Source organism: Manis pentadactyla, chromosome 2 (genome assembly GCF_030020395.1).
Source record: "Manis pentadactyla isolate mManPen7 chromosome 2, mManPen7.hap1, whole genome shotgun sequence".
Classification (NCBI taxonomy): Eukaryota; Metazoa; Chordata; class Mammalia; order Pholidota; family Manidae; genus Manis; species Manis pentadactyla.
The window spans coordinates 138,208,058-138,230,919 of record NC_080020.1 but is presented as its reverse complement, the minus strand read 5'-3'; the positions used below and the strand labels follow the sequence as shown (position 1 = coordinate 138,230,919).

At 50.0% G+C, this 22,862-nt stretch overlaps 1 long non-coding RNA gene across 5 annotated transcripts in view; it reads right to left on the bottom strand.

The window, feature by feature from the left end:
- Nucleotides 1–5,642: 5,642 nt before the first annotated feature.
- Nucleotides 5,643–22,862, bottom strand: part of LOC118929581 (uncharacterized) — a 39,295-nt gene continuing 22,075 nt past the window's right edge. For 3 of the 5 annotated variants that reach the window (XR_008995517.1, XR_008995521.1, XR_008995520.1), the window contains 4 exons: nucleotides 20,914–21,027; nucleotides 9,656–9,730; nucleotides 8,575–8,693; nucleotides 7,227–7,710 (listed from right to left, as the gene is read on the bottom strand). This is a non-coding gene — a long non-coding RNA (uncharacterized LOC118929581). Of the gene's footprint in view, nucleotides 6,019–7,226; nucleotides 7,711–8,574; nucleotides 8,694–9,655; nucleotides 9,731–20,913; nucleotides 21,028–22,862 lie in introns of those variants that run through there. The other 2 variants (XR_008995519.1, XR_008995518.1) reach the window with 2 other exon arrangements.

Here is a 22,862-nt window from a genome sequence, read left to right as displayed (position 1 = left end):
TTATAAAATAATATTGGCATCTTAATTTGTAACTCAGTAATATAAATCTATATGTAACTTCTATTTTTAAAATGTAATAGTAAAGTGTGGGTGTGTATGTGTGCACAATATGTATGGGGTGTGTGAGGTTGTATGAGACTTCATACATGTATGTGTTCATACATGTGTGCATGTGTGGTGTATGTAAATGCATAGTACACCATCATAATTGATGCCCAGGGATTGTCTCTGGGAGACTCAGGGGAGTGGTCAAGAAGGGTTTACACAGTTTGGTCTGATACTTCTATGTAGCTTAAATCTTTTCCAGTAATAATTTGTTCACTTACCACTGGTATAATTATTTCAAAAGAAAAATCTAAACATTAATGACTAACATCCACAAAGTTCAATGTCTCTCAAGGCTGATGTCGAGAGAAGACCAGAGGGTCAGGACATGGGGCAGGGCTGAGGCTCTGACTCCCTGCCTCCTTCATGAGGTCACAGTGGAATCACGGCCTCTCGGGGGCTGATTTCTCTTGATAGCCTTTACTGAAGTCCACTCCTTGTGAGGCTTCTCCTTCCTCTTCCACAGATAGAGGCAAATCTACCCTGGGCTACCAAATGGCATGCACGCAGTACAGGGCAAGGGCCACGCTCCAGCTATCTTTCAGTATAATTGGGACTCTCTGCCACTCAAGGGCATATCAACAGCTCAGGGGATGGAGGTCCTATCTATGGAAGGTTCTCCTTCAGTGGTGTACCCCTCAGCCTTGGCTCAGGGGTACCAGGAAGAAAGAGTAAAGCGATGCTCTACCCAGCACAACAGGCCTCCTGCATCCTCACGGGCCATCCCCTGGCCTTACCTTCTCAGTCCAGGCCGCAGAGTGCCGAAGGAGATGTGTGGTCAACTGCATGTTTACCCCAGGCTGCTAGAGAAGCCAGCGTTACATGCTGGCCCCCACTGCCATGGGGACCTGTGGCAAATTTATGTCACAACTACTAGAACATTTGGATTCTTCCTGAAGATCTCATCTATTTATCAACTTCTATGTTTGGTCACTATGAATAGTGACCATTCATGTTTTTGTCCTAATTTTTCTACAAAATGAAAATGTAGGGCCTGTGTCTAGCAGACCACATTTCACATGCACTTTCCTTTTTCCAGGTGTCCTTGGCTGATAATTTTGTTATCCTGTATTTATTGGTGTAAACATCCCCAAAGCCTTTGCTGATCTAAGTTGGCCTGCCTAAATAGATGGTTCTTTACTTAGAAAATAAAAGATCATTCATTTTTCCAGGGCTTCTGAAAGAATGGTGTGCATCCTGGAGGTTCCCCAGGACACTTCAAGCATCACATGGACAAGCTTCTCTATCTCAACACCCACATACTTATTTTAACATACTTTAGCACACAGGTTCATATATACATACATACATATTTCATTAAACCTGTGACTGTTCAGATATGGATACTCTTAATTAGGACAAGGTCTAAGTAGGTAGCATCTATTCAAATTTTTAAAAATTGAGTCAATTTAAATATATATAATATTAGAGAGGCTTCATGGTAGGCAAAAATCATGAAGGACCTACTAGAATGACATGAGTTTGGGAAATCTGAATACCTCAACACACACAGGTTTTCATTACTAGACAGAAGCTGTCAGAGATCATTTCTAACGTGTGATATCAGACATATGCTGTACATGCGACGCATCTATAACATCAAGGTGAATAAAAGTCACAAGTAGGAAGATGGAAAAGAGCTCTACCAGGAAATGCTGGTGCATTGCACCAAGGATAGCTGTGCTCACGTCAGACAAACTAGGCTCTAAGGTTGAAGGCATTCAGGATAAAGAAGGTAGGACATAAGTGGACCTATAGGACTATGTACAATTTTAAATTGCATATACCTTGTAACAGAGCCTCCAAACAGATTAAGCAAGAATTTCCCAAAGCACAGGTGGACGTCCACATCACAGGAATACTGTGGAGGCAGCTTTCCCAGAGAGACGGCCCCGCCGTGTCAGCAGGCATGGACTGGCAGGGCGTGCTCAGGGTGCCGTAATGCTTGCCTGGAGCAGAGGTCCTCGAGGGTTAATGAGGACTTGTTTGCGTCCGACACCACACAGGGCTTGAAAGGCAGGTAGGGCAGCTCGAATGTCATACCCAAGGGGGAAGAGGCCCCACTGATGTGCTCACGCAGGAAGCAGTATGACCAGATGGTCTCAGAGCAACAGTCTGTATGTGTGTCTGATAAATGCCCACAGCCTTATAGTGTTTAGGCAGAGTGACTGCAGCCTAGAGTGCAGTGGGAACTGAAGTAGGCATTCACAAAAGGCCCGTCCCACCCTCTGAGCCCAGGATTCTGGGTCTAGATAACTCCGGGCTTTTGTTTCTTAGCCCAAATGTTATCCTGCTGTTGTGCAGGGCAGCTGCAGGTTGAGCAGCCCAGCCCTGTCCTTCATTCCATAGCACTGCACATGAGCCACCCCCTCCAGGTCCAGGTGTCCTTCTCTTCAGACAGATGGGCTGGGTGGAGTTATCAGGTCCCAATCCTCAGAGCCTATAATACCATCTTCTGTGAGGCCAAAGAGACTTTGCAGATGCATTCAGGATCTGAAATGGGGAGGCCATCCTGGCTTGTCTGTAGGTATGAAATTACAGGTGTCCTTCTAGGGGAGAGGCAGAGGGTTCTGCCCAGAGGAAGCCATGGTGACAACAGAATACACGGGGATTTGTGTGTTCAAGGCTGGCCTTGAAGATCTGAGTGACATAACTAGGGGCCAGGGAGCACCCACAACCGCCAGCAGCTGGGAGAGGCAGGGGGTAGATTGTTCCCAGAGCTCCGGCAGGGGCTCAGACCCCCAGCACTTTCAGTCCCTCCTGCCCCTCGGATTTCCGCCTGCTGGCCTGCAAACCTGAGAGAGAGGGAGTGCGTGTCGCTTTAAGCCATGAAGCCCAATCTGGTCATTTGTCACAGCAGCCCCAGGGAACGACACAGGAGGGCTCCTTTGTCAGACACTTGGCCTGGGGACCAGGGGAACCAGACCCAAGAGAGGCGTGACCAGCTGAACAAGCATTTAGAGGCCACCGTGCGTCTGGCCTGCCCAGGCTCCGTGGGAACACCCAGTGGCCAGCACTGAGGCTGACCCCAACTCAGAGCTCTCTGCTCAAAATTCTTAGGGGCTCCATTGGCGTGATGCCTAATACAGAGAGCACGTAGGTGAGAGGATGGGCACACACACTGGGAAGCATGGCAACAACCTGCAGGGGCTTAGTGCTGGCCACAGGTTTCCATCTCTAAGTTCATCCTCTTCCAGGGGCTACTTTCCATGAAGCAATCTCTTCCAGGTGTCCCTCGCCCTGCACAGGAAGGGACCTTCTCTGGTGGTCTCCTGCAGAAAGCTTAATTAGTCCGTGCATATCTGGGCCCTGTGGGTGATGGAATGGGAACCCCTGGTTATGCCAGGCATCTTTCAGGGCCCCGTGGCATTATCGGCTGCTCGTCCCTACTGTCGGTTCCAGCACAGACGGAATGCTTAATAGGGGCATGGGGACCCCAGAGCCACCTACCTTCTTCTGCCCTGAAGGAAATGGGCTCAGTCCCATTTCAAGTCAACATCATCACTCTAGGAGAGACTTCATCACCTGAGAGCCTTCACTTTAACTCCTCAGCCAAGAGAAAGAATATCCTCTACTTGGTTAGCTCATATTAACTTGAAAAGGTGGTTTTTGTCTTTGTTTGGTAGGTTGGTTTTTGGTTATCTTTCTCTTTGCATGTGTTATGAGAGGCAGCACTTACGCTCTGAATCCCCAGCCCCACCTAGGCCTGCTGAAGTCTTTCCCAGCAGCATGTGCTAGGGCCGCAGCCAGGCTGGTGCACTTCCAGCATATGCAGACGAGGCTCGTTCAGTCACCTGGGGCTGGGTAAGCATGCCGGGCATGCAAATAGAGCAGGTGCAATCATTTATGGCCACAGCACCTCCAGTTCCCTGGGAGGCAGCGGGAGAGAGGGTGCACCAGTGGGCCTGAGATTCACGGGAGACTGTCTCCTGTCTGAACAGCTAAGAGCAGAGTCAGAACAAAGGAGTGACAGTGATCTCACTCTTTTTGTGATTATAAAATGCCCAGCTGTGAAACTCGCTATCAAATTAGCGGTGGCTTTGTTGAGCACACCACCAGCGTCAAGTGAGCTGGGAGGCACTAACGTGTATGTAGTAATAATAAACCACTTAACTCCTTTCAACATCACAAAGTCCGAGTGTAAACCTTTCTACGTTCAGCCTGGAGAGTCTTCTGGATGCCTCCTTGGCACAGCCAGCTGTCCCAGCAGAAAGCAGCAGCTGGCGGTAGGTGACCTCTTTGCCCTTCGGATTCACTCCTTTGTGTTGGGCACTGCCATGACCTCCATTCTTTCCCTGGGGCTGAATGGATGGCTGTTAACAGAGCAGCTAAATCCCTGCCCTCCATGTCATAGGCGAACAGACTGTAAACGGCATATTATAAACACACCCTTTATGGGTTGAATTGTGTCTCCCCAAATTCAGATGTTGAAATCCCCTCCCTATGGACCTCAAAATATGACCTTATTTGGAGATGGGATCTTTTCAGAGGCACGAAGTTAAAATGAAGTTGTTAGGGTGGGAATGCAAAAAAAGGGTGTCCTATACAAAAGAGGATCTTGGACACACAGACATGCACTCAGGGTGAAGCCATACGAACACCCCTGCTCTGATAAAGGCAGAGAGAGATGGGTTGATGCTTCTATAAACCAAGGAGCACCAAAAATGGCTACCTGACCACCAGGAGCCAGGGAAGAGGCCTGGGGCAGGGTCTCCTCAGCCTCAGGAAGAATCAGGCCTGCCCACACCTGGGTCTCAGATCCCCCACCTCAGGACCAGGGGGTGGTGCCTCCAGCCTTAGGGACACCTGAGACCCGAAGGAAAGGAGGTAGGAAGGCTCTCACGAGGGCGGGAGTGCTGGTGGTGGATAAGGGGCTGTGGTTCTCAGGGCCATGCGCTGCCCTGGGGAGGCGGGAGGCTGGCCAAGGGAAACTAGGGCCTCCAGATGGGAGGCAGCAGGGCAGGGGTGGGACATGAAGACGTGCTGGCAGAGGTGACGCAGTGTGAATGAGAGAGGGACCAACACAGCTGGCAGGCAGGGCCTGCGCTCCCGCGGCCACTGAACGGATGAGGCAGCTCCAGGCTCCAAGCCCGTGGCTGCTGGGCAGTGTGCGGTTTGAAGAACATGGAGCTTCCAGCTGTAGTTCTCGTCTGGTCATTTTCCTCCTTTAGCTGTGGATTGTTGAAAGTTAAACTGCCACTCCCTTGCAAGCCAACTAGGAGGTTTTGACAGATGAATACCTGCTCCACTCAACCTCCCCCATCCCTGGTGGCTCCATTGTCCTTGGCGGGCACGGCACACCTCTGGGGAGCTGTCAAAGACAGAGTCACCTGGGTGCATCAGCTTTTCTTCTCCCAGAGACGTGGCCAGTCCTCCTAGAATGTAAGCAGCCATAGGCATCCAAATGTCTGAGATAAAATCTGGCTATAGGGGTCGAAGCAGGGGAGACCAGCATGACACCTAGATGGATAGATGACCTCTGTGCCCCAACACACACACACATAAACACACTACATTCCAAAAACGAGAATCGATGGTTTAGTATAAACCGTTTGACTTTGTGAGGGCAATTAATTTTGTTTAAAGTTAAACAGAACCAGTGTTTGTGAAGAACCAGTGTTCTGTGAAAGACACTTAAGAAGAAGAGCACATAGAAGGCACTCCATTTATTCTGTCAATCAGTAACTGAGATCTAAGGGGTCAGACCGACCCCTCCAAGGCCCCAGCCACGGGAATGTCAGAGCAGGCGGGCCTCCCTGCCGTCCTGGGTCTGTCTCTGTGCGTCCTTCCAAAAGCATCTGGCATCTTCCCTACCAGCGGCTCTTCCTGCCCTTCCTGTAGAATTTTAGGGACCCTGATCCTTTGTCGTCAATAGTCCATGGACTCCTGAGCTACCTGGAGACCTGCACAGACCTTCATAGAGAAGAAGAGCTCCCATGACAAGATGATTGGAGCACAGGCCTGACGATGCAAGGACCTGCCTGTCGGCTGCCCTAAGGGCCGGCTCTCCTCCCCGCTGGCACCCTCACCCACAGAGACCCGCACGTGTTCCACGGGGCAACTCTAGGCCAGCTACCTGCAGTGTCAGGCCTTCGAAGGGGCAACGGTAGAAAACATATTGATAGACATTCAAAAGGAAAAACTTGTACAGGGCAGTTCTGGCACTAGTAGGGGTTTGGGAGAGAGAGGAAGCAAGCAGAGGCAGGGGAGTGATCTCAGCTGGGAGCCATACCTGGGGCACCTGGAGGTGGGCGAGCCCTGGTGTCTGATGGTGAGGGGGAGGAGTGATAGTGGGGGGGGGGGTGGATGAGAAGGAATGATGCCGGGACCCGAGCACCCAAGGGAGAGACTTGGGTGTCCTGGCCTCTCACAGGAATAATACATTTTTTCTAAGCTTCACTTGATGGTCGCCACTCATGCTCCTGGGGAAATGCTGCCGAAGCCACTGTGCCAGCAGAGCAGCTCTGGCTGTCCCCATGGCCAGCTTTTGTTTCTTCTATTTGTGCCCATGATTTGACTCCAGACCTTATAAACTTTCTCAGGCACTTTGTTATAAGATCCTAGGGACAAGCTCTGGCAGTTGTCCAGACAAATGATAAATGGACTTTCCAAGCCAACACGATATTTATAAATCAGCACCACGTATCTGTATGGGCTGTAAATGTCATAGGTGGTGTTTATCCTGCTGAGCATTGTAACCAGCACTTGGGTGCTGCTCTGACCTCTTCTCCATTCCGTGGATTCCCAGCTGGCTGGCTGCATCTGGGGGCCGTGGGGACGGAGCAGGGGAATGCTGTTGTCACCCTCCTTCTCTGCTATCCACGAAGAACACTCAGTGACTCGTCTCACCCTCGAGCCCCCAGGGATCTTTCATCCTGGCAGGGTGGCTCTAACCCACGATAACACCCTCCCTTTGGTAGACAGACAGGAGAGCCCACCCTGCAGCCTCGAGGGGCAAGGGCACCTCCCTGCGGACATGCACTTCCCAGCTCTGCTGCGGGGGCACGCACACTGGTTCTGTCACTGTTGAGCTCAGAGATGTGCGCTTTTACTTTGCACAGGAGGCCTTCCCAAGGAAAACTCCCCACAGAATTAAGTGGAAAGCAAGTGTCTCCTCAAAATTCATTAGTGACATTTTTATTTTTCTGTAAATTTTAGCATTGTCTAAAAGGCCTTGCAAATAGGGTGTGGTGCTTTGCAAAGTATAAGCCTTTCCCCCAGCTGGTTCCTTTATTCCCCAACAGCTTCTCTGTCTTCTTCTGACCTCTTCCAAGTTTTGAGTCTGCAGGCTCCTTGCAGCCCCTGGTGACCCTACAAACAGTGTCTTCAGCTCACCCTGCCAGCCAGCTCTCAGAGCTGGGTGTGCTCAGGTCTGCTTTTTCTGGTCCTGCTTGTATTGCCCTTCATCTCATTATTTTTAAATCTTAATTATGGAACATTTCAAACATACAGAGAATGACATACCAGGCACCTATGGGCTCACAATCCCTCAAGATGCCTCTCACAAGGGATTGAAGAAGCCCATCCAGGGCACCCCAGGGCACCCTGAGCACTGGGGCAGGAAGGTGCCAGCAGAACTTCAGCCACAGTCACGGGAGCTGCCGTCTGTAGACAGACAGATAGATAGATTAGACAGTTAGACAGATTAGATACATAGATAGTTATAGATAGATAGATAGATAGATAGACAGATAGATAGATAGATAGATAGATATAGATGATAGATAGATGATAGATTAGATAGAGATTAGAGATAGATGATAGAAATAGATAGATTGATTAGATACATATAGATAGATCAGATAGACAGACAGACAGACAGATACAGATACATACTGATTAAAACAAAGCTGTCGCTCATAACCAGCAGACCAACGATGAAAGCACAGAGAGGAAGTACAAAGAAAAAAGAAAGAAATCCAGTTTAAAAACTGCAATAAGGACACAGCTCTCAATTATCAGAAAAGAAGGACAGACTTTAAATGCTCCAATCAAAAGACACAGGGTTAAAAGAAGGGACAAAAACTCAAGACCACCTACGTGCTCCCTTACAGGAGACTCACTTGAGATCCAAGGACACAGACAAACTACAAGTCGAAGGGGTGGGGAAAGGTACCCTACACAAGTGAAACTGAAAAAAAAGATGGGTTGATGGGATTAAAGACTGCGGCGTGAGAGGGGAGGCAGAACGCTCCTCCCAAGACCAAAACCACATACATACGTACAATATGGAAATAGGACAACTACACCAAATCCTGGGAGAGCAGCAGGGAAGAAGGCTGCTGCGGCAGGCTGTCACCTCAAGGAGAAGGGTGACATACTGAAGCCTGTGATCCAGAGGGACCCCAAAGCCCTTCCCGCACCCAAGCTCACCGGGGGAGGATGAGAAACAGAACTGAGGAGGGGGGTGGAGGCCTAGGACTGCCAAACACCCAGCCCTGGAGGTGTGCTCTGGGAGCACGAGCCTACCGTACACGTGGTGCGCTCTGGAGGATCGGTGGGGTTGGAAAGCGAAGACAGGCGGAAGACTTCAAGACACTTGAGATTCCAGCCACTTGTGGGACAACACAGGGATCCACATCCAGCCGCTGTGGGATAAAAGAAAGGCGGGCAGTCTGAGAGACTTCCTAACAGCAAGAGAGCTACTAAAGGGGCAAGGCTTCCACAGAGCTTGCCGCTCAGGAGAAAGCACAGGTGCGCCAAACTGCCCGGATGCACTCTGCCCAGCAGGCGGGGGAACTTTCAGGAGCTCCGGGCGCTCCATCCCCCTGGCTGGCCTCGCAACTCCAAGGCCCCTTACCGTGCTGTGACTGGCACACGGCCTGCCTCCCCGCCGGCACCGGCCTGCAAAACGGCCGCCCCCACCTACGGCAGCTTCTCCCTGCATGCTCCGCAAACTGGCCCTGGCAGTGGAGACGGGCACTGCGGCCGGGAAGCAGGAAAGACTCTTTCCTCCCGGCGGGGGTGGGCACCAGCACTGCTCCCCTGTGACCCCTGCCATTCCCCCAAGGGCTGAGCATCTCCAGAGAGTAAAGCTTCTGGGAGCTAGAGGGCGCCACCTACAAATATGAACCTTCAAAGGAACCTGGTAACTGGACTCAAATCAATCTTCCTGAGAAAGAGATCTCAAAATAAACATCAGGAGCATGCTCATAGAGCTACAGAGAAAAAAACTGCCCCTGTCTCTCGAGCGCAATTCTCTCTCTATCTCTCTCTACCGGGAGCGCTGCTGAGGCCCTCTTCTGAGAGGGATGCTGCATCAGCCCAGCAGGAACGGCACAGATCTCGGGTCCACCCCGGCCAGTGCCAGGACAGTCCCACACGGGCTCTGACTGAACTGCAAATGGGGGACGCCGCACATCTAACTCCGCAGGAAAGACAACAGTGCCACATGCTAGCCTTCCCATCAATGGCTAGTGGCTACGTGGCTCCACCGATACCAGGTGACGTCAGCACCCCGGGCTTTATCTCCTTGGCAATCTTTTTTCCCTATGACCCTTGAAAGCAGCACATGGAAAGATACAACCTACCAGTCTCCACACCATCTCACTTCTCAGCTTTACGCTAGATGTTCCTGCATCACAGCTTCTCCTCTTCGTTCCAGTTTTCTCGGCTGGTTGGTGTTCTGGAAAAAAAAAAATAGTCAGATTTGGAATGAAATGGTAGGGGGTATAAGATTCTGTTTGACCACCATCAGTAGAACCAAAAGACATCCTTCAGTATGGGAGAATATATTCACTGATGACATATTTGATAAGGCGTTGCCATCCAAAATATGTACCAAGAGCTCACGAACCTCAACACACAAAAAGCAAATAAATCCAATTACAAAATGGGCAGAGGATCTGAACAGACACTTCTCCACAGAAGCAATTTCAGGTGGCCAACAGGCACATGAAAAGACACTCCACATCGCTAACCATCAGAAAAATGCACATTAAAACCACAATGGGGTATCACCTCACACCAGTTAGGATGGCCACCACCCAAAAGACAGACAACAACAGATGTCGGCAAGGGTGTGGAGAAAAGGGAATCCTCCTACACTGCTGGTGGGAATGTCAGTCAGCTCAACCATTGTGGAAAGCAGTATGGAGGTTCCCCAAAAAACCAAAGAACAGAAATACCATTTGACCCAGGAATTCCTCTCCTAGGAATTTACCCTAAGAATGCAGGAGCCCAGTTTGAAAGAGACAGATGCACCCCTATGTTGATCGCAGCACTATTTACAATACCCAAGAAATGGAAGCAACCTAAGTGTCCATCAGGAGATGAATGGATAAAGAAGAGGTGGTACATACACACTATGGAATATCATTCAGCCATAAGAAGAAAACAAATCCTACCACCATTTGCAACAACACGGATGGAGCTAGAGGGTGTTATGCTCAGTGAAATAAGCCAGGTGGAGAAAGACAAGTATCCAAGGATTTCACTCCTCTGTGAAGTATGAGAACAAAGCAAAAACAGGAAGGAACAAAACAGCAGCAGACTCACAGAACCCAGGAATGGACTAACAGTTACCAAAGGGAAAGGGACCTGGGAAGATGGGTGGGAAGGGAGGGTTAAGGAGGTAAAGGGGGCATTACGATCCACACACATAATGTAGGGGGTGGGGGGCCACGGGGATTGCAGTATAACACACAGAAGACAGGTAGTGATTCTATAGCATCTTACTACATTGATGGACAGCGACTGTAATGGGGTGTGGGGATCAGACTTGATAATGGAGGGGAAGGGGGAGGAGGGGGAGTCTAGTAACCATAATGTTGCTCATGTAATTGTACATTGCTGACACCAAAAAAAAAGATTCTGTTTTAAGTCCCCAGAGAGACAGTCAGTAGCAAATAGCCCTTCCAGCCACCGTGGATTCTTTCTGTTTGGTTTTGGCAGTGCCCAGTCATAGCTTCAGTGGTAATAGCGAGGCCCTTCTCATTTTTTCTCACCTCAACAACTGAAGTGCTGTAATAATATGCGTCTGGGCTTTTGAAATCAGTGGATTTCATGATGTTTACGAATGTAAAGAAGCAATAACCAGATACAGAGGGAAGTTTGGATGCTCAACCAAACACATCACTCCACAACACACTCTTTGCTCCCAAATGCTCCTGTCTAGAACTCGGTGTTCCTTTTTACCTGTCCCTCCTCCTATCAGCAGTGACACCGATGTCCCTCAAACATGGTGGTGAGCAAAGCACCAAGTTTACTCTTCTGTCTACAACAGGCCGGTGGTACAGGTCCTCTCAGAGGAAAAGCAGTAGCAGTGGGAGAAAACCCAAGGACGTAGAAATAGAAGATGGTACAGTACAATGAAAACTGACACAAGGGACTTCTGAGACCCATATTTAATTCCTTTAGAGACACGAAAGAAGCCGCCCCCATACAACAAAACTACACCACTATGGAAAAAGCACAGGCAGAGAACAAGAAGAGATCTGGAATCTTACCCCACTGGGCCAGAGAGAGGAGTCATCACAGCAGCAGCAGCTGGGGCCTGCACCACACACTCTGCGCTCATCGCCGTTAAAGATAAGGTTGTGGGCTCGGCTCACTGGGCCTCTCCCTAAGCACCCGGAGGTACACACTGCGGGGACTGAGGGGTCGTCGGTGGTATCTCGCCCGCATTTATGTTCCGCACAGTTTGGAACATAACGAATGGTTGGCGGAGGAGCGAGCGGCACCAGGTACCACTGAACGGGCAGCTGAGCTTTGAAGCCAAGTCCAGTCAGTCATTCACTGTCACCACTGTTCAACAGATCCAGTGACCTGAAGACTGATGTGCACAAGCTGACACACTCACATTTGATAAGGGAGGTTCTCACCAAGTGCGGAGAAGGGAGAGGAGGGCACGCCTAAGTGAGAGTGCACGGGAAGCCTCCAAGAGGAGGTGACTAGAGAGGTGGGTCTTCAACGATCCATGTTGTTCTGCTGGGGTGAAATGTCTTAAAAACCAGAGGTAAGAGGTGGGAACCCCCAGAGGAAATAATTCAGAGACGAAAAGGCACGAGACAGGATCTTTTCAAGAAGCAGGGAGCTTGGCTCATAGGGATGGAGATGTAGATAAAGTTAAGGCCAGACCGTGAGTTGGGGCTGGAGAATTTCACATTTTATTCTGAAACAATGTCAGTGCTTCCACAGTGAAGCAGTGAGCAAGCAGGGACTAGGTCCACCAGGAAAGACCTGAGAAACTAGAAGCAGGGTTACTGACATGGGACACGAGCTTCACAGGTTATAACATAAAGGATAAACTGTCAGGATCAGGAATGGACAGGCTGACTGCTGAGAGGAGGCGAGGTTGCCCCGCAAGCTTCCAGCTTGGCTGACAGGCAAGAACGGCAACACCATCGAGACGAAGAGTCTAAAGGAGAAGCATTTTAAAAATAAAAAGTGTTTCCCAGTTTACTGTGTTGTGTTATTCACGTACGAGACACAAGCCCCCAAAACTAGATCAAAGAGAAAATCTGGGCGGCCAGGCCCAGTCAGAATGCGGGATGTGGCTATGATGAGACCCAGTGGTCCCCGACCTACGCTTTCTGTGAGAAGCAAATAAAGAACCTGCCCACTAGCTAGAAAGGCAAGTCATGGGGTCTGCGCCCTCCTCAGAAGTCAGCCGCCTGGCTGGCCATGGCCGAGAAGGCATGCCTGGCTCCAGGTGTCCCAGAGAAGCTGGGAAGGCCCAGGAAAGGGCAGGCTGTGCCCTGGGCAGCCTCTGGGTGGCTCTGCGCCGGTCTGTGAGCAGGCCCTGGCCTCCGGGAGCGCGGGGGCACGGCACTTGCCGCCCACCGCACCCTGGGTGCCGAGCCCATGCAGAGCCGGCATTCGGGTGTGCTGAGCTCTGACAGACACGGGCACTGCAGGCCTCGACAGTCTGCATGGTGGCCTCATTGGTCCAAACACCTGCACGGCCCTCAGCGGGCAGTCCCGGGGGCTAGGGATTCTATTGAGGTTGGCCTTGGGGCCGCACCGTGGCCTTGGCACTGGCCCAGGGTCTCCTCTGGGCGGAGCCGGTGTGCTTAAGGCAGTGGGGGCTTGGTGATGCGGCCCCTGGGTGACGTCACAGTGGCCCAGGCCGCTTTGTGATGCATCCCCTGGCTGACATACATATCAGGCTTGCCCTAGCTGGGCAGCTCAGTGCGTGCTTGGCCTGAGAAGGAGTTAGTGGCAAAGGAGACCCTCTCCCTAGCTTCAGACCCTTTCCTCAGATCGTTTGGCGCACACCACAACCCATTTTTCCGTGTGGACAGTTTCCTCCTTCCTAAGGTTCGTGCCCCACCCTGCCCGCCACCTCCCCAGCCCCACCTTCTTCACCCGCCAGTCCTTCCCGTCTCCGGGATGCTGTCCCCTACCCCTCCTGCCAGGAAGCACCCTGCACCTGCCCACTGCCCTGGTCACAGGCTGTTCCACTGGGATCCTGTGCCTTTAGCAGCTGGCTTTTCCCACTTTTACCAGCAGAGTTCCCACTTCCACGGGGAGCAGTCCTGGGCCTCTGGACCATCCTAGGCTCCCAGCAGACGACTTGAGAGAGCCCACCCAGACAAGCTCCTCCTCTGCAGGGCACACGGGCACCATTACCAGCCTGCCTCGAGGTGTCCTGCCTCTGCAAAACCGCCATCCAGAGTCAGCCAACAGACAAGGCCGTGGGCAGCACAAGCACCGGCCTGATGGCTGGCTCTGATGCTCAAGACGAGCCGATGGACATGACGCCACCATCGCTGGCCGTCATCTTCTGGTCCCCCCTGGCCCCACATGAGGCCATGGGCAGCACCATTGCCGGCCTCCTGTGCACCTCAGACACCCACCGCGCGGACGGTCATCGTCTGGTCTCCCCTGGCCACATACGATGCCGTGGGAGGCACAGACGACGGCCTCGGCCCTACCTGCAAGGCGGACGATGACCCGATGGGCACGCCACCGCCTTCAGGAAAGGCACCTACAACTGCCCCCCGGCCCCGGACAAGTCCGTGGGCTGCACAAGCGCCAGCCTGAAGGCTGACGTGCAAGACGAGCCGATGGACACAACACCACCCTCGATGGCCGTCATCTTCTGCTCCCCTCTGGCCGCACACGAGGCCGTGGGCAGCACCACCGCCAGCCTCCTGTGCACCCCAAACATCCACCACGTGGGCAGTCATCGTCTGGTCTCCCCTGGACCCATACGATGCCATGGGAGGCACAGACGGCTTCGGCCCTACCCGTAAGTCAGCCTCGGACCCGATGGGCATGCCACCGCCCTTGGGAAAGGCACCTACAACTGCCCCCGGCCCCAGACAAGGCACAGGGCAGCACAAGCGCTGGCCTGAAGGCTGACGCTGACGCTCAAGACGAGCCGATGGACACAACACCACCCTCGATGGCCGTCATCTTCCAGACCCCCCAGCCCCACACGAGGCCATGGGCAGCACCACCGCCAGCCTCCTGCGCACCTCAGACTCCTACCGCGTGGGAAGTCATCCTCTGGACTCCCCTGGACCCATACGATGCCGTGGGAGGCACAGACGACGGTCTTGGCCCTACCCCCAAGTCAGACTAGGACCCAATGGGCATGCCACCACCCTCGGGAAAGGCACCTACTAGCCCCCCAGGGCCCCACACGAGGCTGTGGGCAGCACCATCGCCGGCCTCATGCACACCTCAGACACCCACCACGTGGGCGGTCATCGTCCTGTCTTCCCTGGCCCCACACGATGCCATGGGAGGCACAGACGACGGCCTCAGACCTACCCACAAGTCAGACTAGGACCCGATGGGCATGCCACCGCCATCGGGAAAGGCACCTACTTGTCCCCCCGGGCCCCAGACGACGCAGAGGGCAGCACAAGCACCGGCGCAAAGGCTCACTCTGACTCTCAAGACGAGCCAATGGACATGACGCCACTGTCGCTAGCTGTCATCTTCCAGTCCCCACCGGGCCCCACACGAGGCCGTGGGCAGCACCACCGCCGGCCTCCTGCACACCTCAGACACCCACCGCGCGAGCGGTCATCGTTCGGTCTCCCCTGGAACCACACGATGCCATGGGAGGCACAGACGACAGCCTCGGCCCTACCCCCAAGTCGGATGACCCAATGGGCACGCCACCGCCCTCGGGAAAGGAACCTACAACTGCCCCCTGGCCCCAGACTAGGCCATGGGCAGTATAAGCGCCGGCCTTAAGGCCGACGCTGACGCTCAAGACAAGCCAATGGACACGACGCCACCCTGGCTGGCCGTGATCTTGCGGTCCCCCCTGGCCCCACGCAAGGCTGTGGGCAGCACCACTGCCGGCCCGAAGGCCGACAATGACGCTCGAGACGAGCCGATGGGACACGACACAACCCTCGATGGCCGTCATCCTCCGGTCCCCACTGGCCTAACACGAGGCCGTGGGCAGCACCACTGCCGGCCTCCTGCGCACCTCAGACACCCACGGCGTGGGCAGTCATCCTCCGGTCACCCCTGGACCCATACGATGCCGTGGGAGGCACAGCCAACGGCCTCGGCCCTACCCCTAACTCGGACTCCGACCCGGTAGACACACCACAGCCCTTGCCAACGGCACCTACAGGTCTCCCCCGGCTCCAGACAAGGCCTATGTCCTCCTATCCATTTAACAAAATCTTTCCCACAATATGTGTGTATGTTATATATTCACACTAAACCCTGTTCTTGCTAGTATGCCTCTGCTCTGTTTACTCTTTGACTCGGCGACAGAGGAAGAACACACATACATGAGTGATACTGTTCTGAGCCACACTTAACTATGCAACATGTTCCATGCCCCAGTGACTGGGATGTGGAAGTAGCGGTGTTTTATGACTGTGCGTGCTCACCGCGAGGTCTGCGTGCTGAGCATTTAATGGATGACAACCCAGGGGGAGGCAAGCCCAGAGGAAGGAGACCGGGTTGGCTTATGTGGCCCCTTCCCTCTCCTCTCCCACTGCTCTGAGCTCACCGGAGGCTAGGGAATCCCTGATGTGACACAGGAAACCACTCATTATCATTTTGGTTTTTAAACATGTTTAGTTCTGTATGGGTGCGTCTTGTGTAACTTAGACTTTGGCCGATCATCCTCACACATTCCCACTTCCCCACAAGAGAACAGATTTGGCATCCAGGTCCTCGAGGCTGGAGGAACGATGGAAGGAAGTGCTTCTGCCTGCTGCATGATTATTGAAAATTTAAGCTTGCTTACAATTTATCAGGTAGCTTAGTAATATCAGAAAAGGTCCTCTTTAATGACTGCCTGGCCTGACTCTAACCTAAACTGCTAAAATGTCAAACCACGTTGAGTTACAACTGTGCCCGCTTCTTGCTGACCCTAGAGTCTGCAGGATCTCCCCCAGACTTAATACACGCAGAATTCCTAACTTGTGGAGACCACATTCTAGTTGGAGGGGAGGAAAGAGACAATGAACATCTGTAAGTTTTCCAGTAGCTTAGCTGGTAACAAACACTATGAAGAATAAAAAGCAGGATATGGAGGACTGAGATTATAGGCAGAGAAAAGCAGGGCTTTCAAAATAAACAGTGGACAGGGTAAGCCTCACCAGGGAGGTGGGACTTGAACAGTCTAGAAGGAGGTGACTGAACCAGGTATCTGAGGGAAAAGCATTCCATACAATGGGATAAATTACTGAAAAAGCCAAAAAGAAGGAATCTTGTGGTCTTCAGGGAGCAGTCACAGTCAACAAATGCAGCTAGAATACAGTCAGCAAGGAGGGAAAAGAGGACCAGGGACAGAGATATGGGTTGAAGTTCCCGCACCACCATTTACTAGTTTCGTAATCACACACTGTTGACTCGATGTGCAAATGTCTCAGTGAACTCAGTGCTGTCTCTACGGCCTAGTTACCTTGCAAGTTCTTGGAAACATAAGTAGGGAAGTGACATATAAGCCATCTTGTTAACTGTTCTATACATAAGGATAGATGGGTAGACAAAAAGATGATGACAGATAGATAGATAGATAGATAGATTGATAGATGATAGATTAGATAGGATACATGATAGGTATAGACAGAACAGACAGATGATAGATAGCCATGTTAGATAGCCATCTTGGGTTAACTGTTCTGTACATAAGGACAGATGGGTAGACAAAAAGATGATGATGATAGGTAGATGACAGATAGATGAAAGGTGATAGATGGTAGATTAGATAGATATAGATAGATGATAGATATTCACAGATTAGATGAATAGATTGACAAAGAGATGATAGATAAGATATATACAGATGACAGATAATAGATAGATGATAGACTAGACAGGATAGATGATATAGGTAGGTTAGATAGATTAGACAGATAGATGATAGATATTGATAGATTAGATAGACGATAGATAGATGACATATACAGAGTTATGGACTGAATTTTTGGGCCCTCACCTCACCATCTCCCCCTTCTCCTAAACCCCTGCCCCCACCGCGCGCGCGCACACACACACACACACACACACACACACACACACACACACACACACACAAATTCATATTTGAATTGAGTCAGGGTTGAAGCCCTAACCCCCACTGTCATGGTATTGGGACGTGAGGCCTTTGGAGGTAATTAGGTTTGGAAGATATCATGAGGGTGTGGGTGGAGCTGCCATTACACAATCAGTGCTATTAAGAGGAACAGAGGAAAGAGCTTTCTCCCTCGACCCTGTGAGGACACAGCAGGGATGCAGCTGTATGCAAGCCAGAAGAAGGGACCTCACCAGGAACTGAAGCTGCCTTGGTCTTGGACTTTCACTTCCAGAACGGCGAGAAATCAGTGTCTATGGATTAAGCCCCCACTCAATGACAGTCTGGTTATCAGCTAGAGTAGACTAACATAGATATGTAGGTAAACAGAGGCGCACTTAGACGATGGATGGAGAGAGCCTACGCATAGATATTTGTGCTTAGGTGTCTGCATAGGTATCTGTGCCCATCCACCTCTGCACTTTGAAGTCTGCTCCCTATGGGGGCAACACCAGGAGCACAACTTAGGCACGTTTTTTTTTTAAAGTGTGGGCTGCAGTTTCCAATAACTGGGGTCTCCGTTAACTCTCAGCCGTGTGTGTGTGTCTGTGCGTGTAAGTGTGTGTGTGTACACCACTGCCCCTATCGGTCTACAATCACAGGAGATGCAAAAGTAACAAAGCAATGCAGGATAGGGCAAACATCTTGCAAACTATGACCAGAAAGAGTAAAATTTTCCACTAGCCTCTGGGGATATCTTTGCCAAGTGTTTCTATGCAATTTTAGAAAGATCTTGCTGGAAATGTTGCTGGGACCACTCTGAACCATCAAGTTAGTTAAGGTAATAAGCCAGGACAGGAGAGCAGCAAAGAGCACCCACGGTGTGTCTCCTATGCATCAGGCCAAGGTGTACAGGCTTTAGTTCTACTACATCACTTCAGCTCACCATGGCTGACGTGGGATGACCTTATGCACCACCTTCATCCATGAGTAAAAAGTTACTTCAGAATCACTTCCCTTAACAGAAAATAAATAAATGCAGGGACATAAACATTCCTAGAATTCCTGCCACCATCACCCAACTCTTTATGCTCAGCACCCTTTTCATACAAACATGAAACTTAGCTCTCAATGCTACTATTCCATTTCTTATAGACCTCACTCACATCTAAATGCCTAAATACACTGAAAGTCCACCTCCACCTTGACAGCAGAGGGGAGCAGTTTGCCCACAAGCTAGCTGGCCTGCCACCTCAGCAAGCCCACGGGCCACCATCCCACAACAGCCCTGCATGTCACCAAAAGGTAGTTTCCTTAACCTGTGACTACACATGCTCTCTGGAGATGAGCAACCAAGCAGGGCCGCCGAGGTGACATCGGCGCACAGGCACAAAGACCTACTACTAAGCATGCACCTGCCTCAGTCCCCGCAGCCCAGCCAGGGTGCTCCCTGCGTGGGGCCTCGGATCCGCCCCGCAGCTCACGCAGCCACCCCAGCAGGGCCGGCCCCAGGGCAGAGCAGCCGAATGCCCCAGCCCACACAGGTTCAAGAGTCTAGCCCTCCATCCACACCCAGCAGACTCGTGTCACCTACCCAGATGTTCCCACCCTCGGCCACTCCTCTCAAGACCCAAAGACACAGCTAAGTCACAGAAACAAACACAAGGAATTGAGACTTGTATGAAGACAGAGGAATGAATGTGTGCCTAGTGACAAATTGAGAAAATGACTATATGACATTGAGTAAAGAAATCTACCTGATACAGAGTTCAAGGCTATGGTTACACATGTACTCACGAGACTTGAGAGAAAGAGCAGGTGAACTTGGTGAGCACATTAACAGAGGGAGAGGAAACATGGCAAAGAACCAATCAAAGCTGAAGTACAGAACAAGTGAGAAGGAAAATACACTGTGGGGAACCTATGGCAGATGAGAGGATGCAGAATGGACCAGCCGCCCAGAAGACAATCTGATGGGGACATTCTAGTTGACAGCAAACAGAAACAGTACTTGTCAAGCATGAGGATGGTCTAAGGAACGACTACCAGAACATCAAGCACACAGACATTCGTGTGACAGGATTTCTGGAAAAAGAGAGGGTGGAATGTCCTGTATACTCATCTGAGGAATAGCCTAAAACTTCCCAATCTGTGAAACAAAACAGACACCTAGGCCCAGGAATCACAAAGAACCCCAAACAGGAGGAAGCCAAGGAGGCCACACCAAGACCCATTCATGATGAGTATGTGCAAGGCTCAAGATAAAGAGACAACCGTAAAGGCAGCAAAGGCATGATGCTGGGGTAACTGTATCATTCTGTCAAGATGACTGTTCAGCAAAAACCTCTATGGGCCAGAAGGGAGCAGCAGGATATATTCACAGTCCTGGCAGGAAAGGAGCTTCAGTCAAGAACCCTCTACCCAGCAAGCTCATCCAGAGTTGAAGAACAGATGAAAAGTTTCGTCAGCAGGAAAAAGTTACCAGGAAGGTTCAAAGACAAAACTAGGAAATCCATATTATGTAACAAATTGGGTAAGGAAATCATCCTGAAAAGCAAGTAATTGTATGCACAAAACATGGGTGAGTGGCTGCAACCATTACTGCCATTAGAATGTATGGAACTTAGATGGCCATCTATTTCTTATAGACCACTCTACACTTAGGATATCATAGGTGAACCTCATAATACCCACAAACCAAAAATCTTGAATGGATACACACAAAAAAATAAAGAGGAAAAAGTCTAACAGTAAACAAAGGTATCGCTCATAACCAGGAGAACAACGATTAAATTAGAGAGAACTACAACCAAAAAGAAGAAAGAAATCAAACTTACAAAGTGCAATAAGGACACAACTATCAATTATCACAGTAAATGGAAAAGACTTGAAATGCTCTAATCCAAAGACACAGGCTGAATGAATGGATGAAAACTCAAGATCATCTACACACTCCCTACAAGAGACTCACTTGAGATCCAAGGAGAGAAACAAACTACAAGATGAAGGGAGGTGGGAAAAGGTAACCTACACAAGTGAAACTGAAAAAAGTAATGATGGTCTGATGGGATTAAAGATGGCGGCTTGAGAGTTGAGGAAGAAACCTCCAAAAACCACATACATATAATATGAAAATATAACAACTACACTGAATCCTGGAAGAACAACAGGAAAGAAAGCTTCAGCAGACTGCCTACACTTGGAGAGACCAGCAGACCTCATTGAGAATGGGGATGTACCAAAGCTGTGATCCAGGGGCACCCAAGCCTTTCGCCCACAAGAGCTCACCAGACTGGGGAGGGGCTGGAGACCTAGGACTGCTGAACACCCAGCCCTGGAGATCTGCTGTGGGAGGACAAACCTACCTTACATGGTGCTCTGGAGGATCGGTGGGGTTGGAATGCGAAGGCAGGCAGAAGACTTCGAGAGACTTGAGATTCCAGCCACTGTGGGACAACACAGGGATCCACATCTGGCCACTGTGGGACAAAAGAAAGGTGGGCAGTCTGAGAGACTTCCTAACAGCGAGAGAGCTGCTAAAGGGGCAAGGCTTCCACAAGAGCTTGCTGCTCAGGAGAAAGCACAGGTGCACCAAACTGCCCGGGTGCACTCTGCCCAACAGGTGGGGGACCTTTTAGGAGCTTCAGACGCTCTACCTCCCTGGCTGGCTATGCAGCTCCAAGGCCCCCTACCATGATACACAGCCTGCTGCACCTTCCTCCCAGCCGGCATTGGCTCATAATTCACTGCCCCGGCAATCATGCCTGGCTAGAAAGAGGATGGCCAACCCAGAGCAGCTACAAACACAAATCATAGAGGCCTCTCCCTGTGTGTAAATGGAACTTTTTCAAGAATAGATCATGTACTAGCCCACAAAAAGATCCTCAGTAAATTCAAAAAGATAGAAATTCTACCAAACAGCTTCTCAGATCAGAAAGGTATGAAAGTAGAAAGAAATTACACAAAGAAAACAAAAAAGCCCACAAACACATGGAGGCTTAATAACATACTCCTAAATAATCAAAGGATCAATGACCAAATAAAGACAGAGTGATCAAGCAATATATAGAGACAAATGACAACAATGATTCAACATCACAAAATCTGTGGGACACAGCAGAGGCCGTCCTAAGAGGGAAGTATACTGCAATACAGGCCTACCTCAGGAAAGAGGAACAGTCCCATATAAACAGTCTAAACTCACAGTGAAACTAGAAAAAGAAGAACAAATGAGGGCCAAAGTCAGCAGAAGGAGGGACATAAGATTAGAGCACAAATATATAAAATCGAGAAGGATAAAACAATAATCAATGAAAGCAGGAGCTGTCTCTTAGAGAAAATAAACAAAATAGATAAGCCCCTAGCCAGACTTAACAAGAAAAAGGGGAGTCTACACACACAAGCAGAATCAGAAATGATAAAGGAAGAATCACTATGGACACCACAGAAATACAAAGAACTATGAGAGAATACTATGAAAAATTATATGCTAACAAACTGGATAACCTAGAAGAAACGGACAACTTTCTAGAAAAATACAACCTTCCAAGACTGACAAGAAAAACAGAAAATCTGAACAGACCAATTACCAGCAACGAAACTGAATTGGTAATCAAAAAACTACCTAAAGAACAAAACCCTCGGATCAGATGCCTAAACCACTGAATTTTATCAAACATTTAGAGAAGATCTAACACCCATCCTCCTTAGTTTTCCAAAAAGTAGAAGAGGAGGGAATACTCCCAAACTCATTCTATGAAGCCAGCATCACTTTAATACCAAAACCAGGCAAAGACACCACAAAAAAAAGAAAATTACACACCACTATCCCTGATGAACATAGATGGAAAAATACTCACCAAATATTAGCAAACCAAATTCAAAAATATTATCAAGAAGATCATCCACCATGACCAAGTAGCATTTATTTCAGGGATTCAAGGATGGTACAATATTAGAAAATCCATCAACATCATCCGCCACATCAACAAAAAGGACAAAAACTACATGATCATCTCCATAGATGCTGAAAAAGCATTCGACAAAATTCAACATCCATTCATGATACAAACTCTCAACAAAATGGGTATAAAGAGCAAGTACCTCAACATAATAAAGGCCATATATGACAAACCCACAGCCAACATCATACTTAACAGAGAGAAGCTGAAAGCCTTTCCTTTTAAGATCGGGAACAAGACAAGGATTCCCACTCTTCTCACTTTTATTCAACATGGTTATGAAGGTCCTTGCCACAGGAATTAGACAACACAAAGAAATAAAGGGCATCCAGATTGGTAAGGAAGAAGTTAAA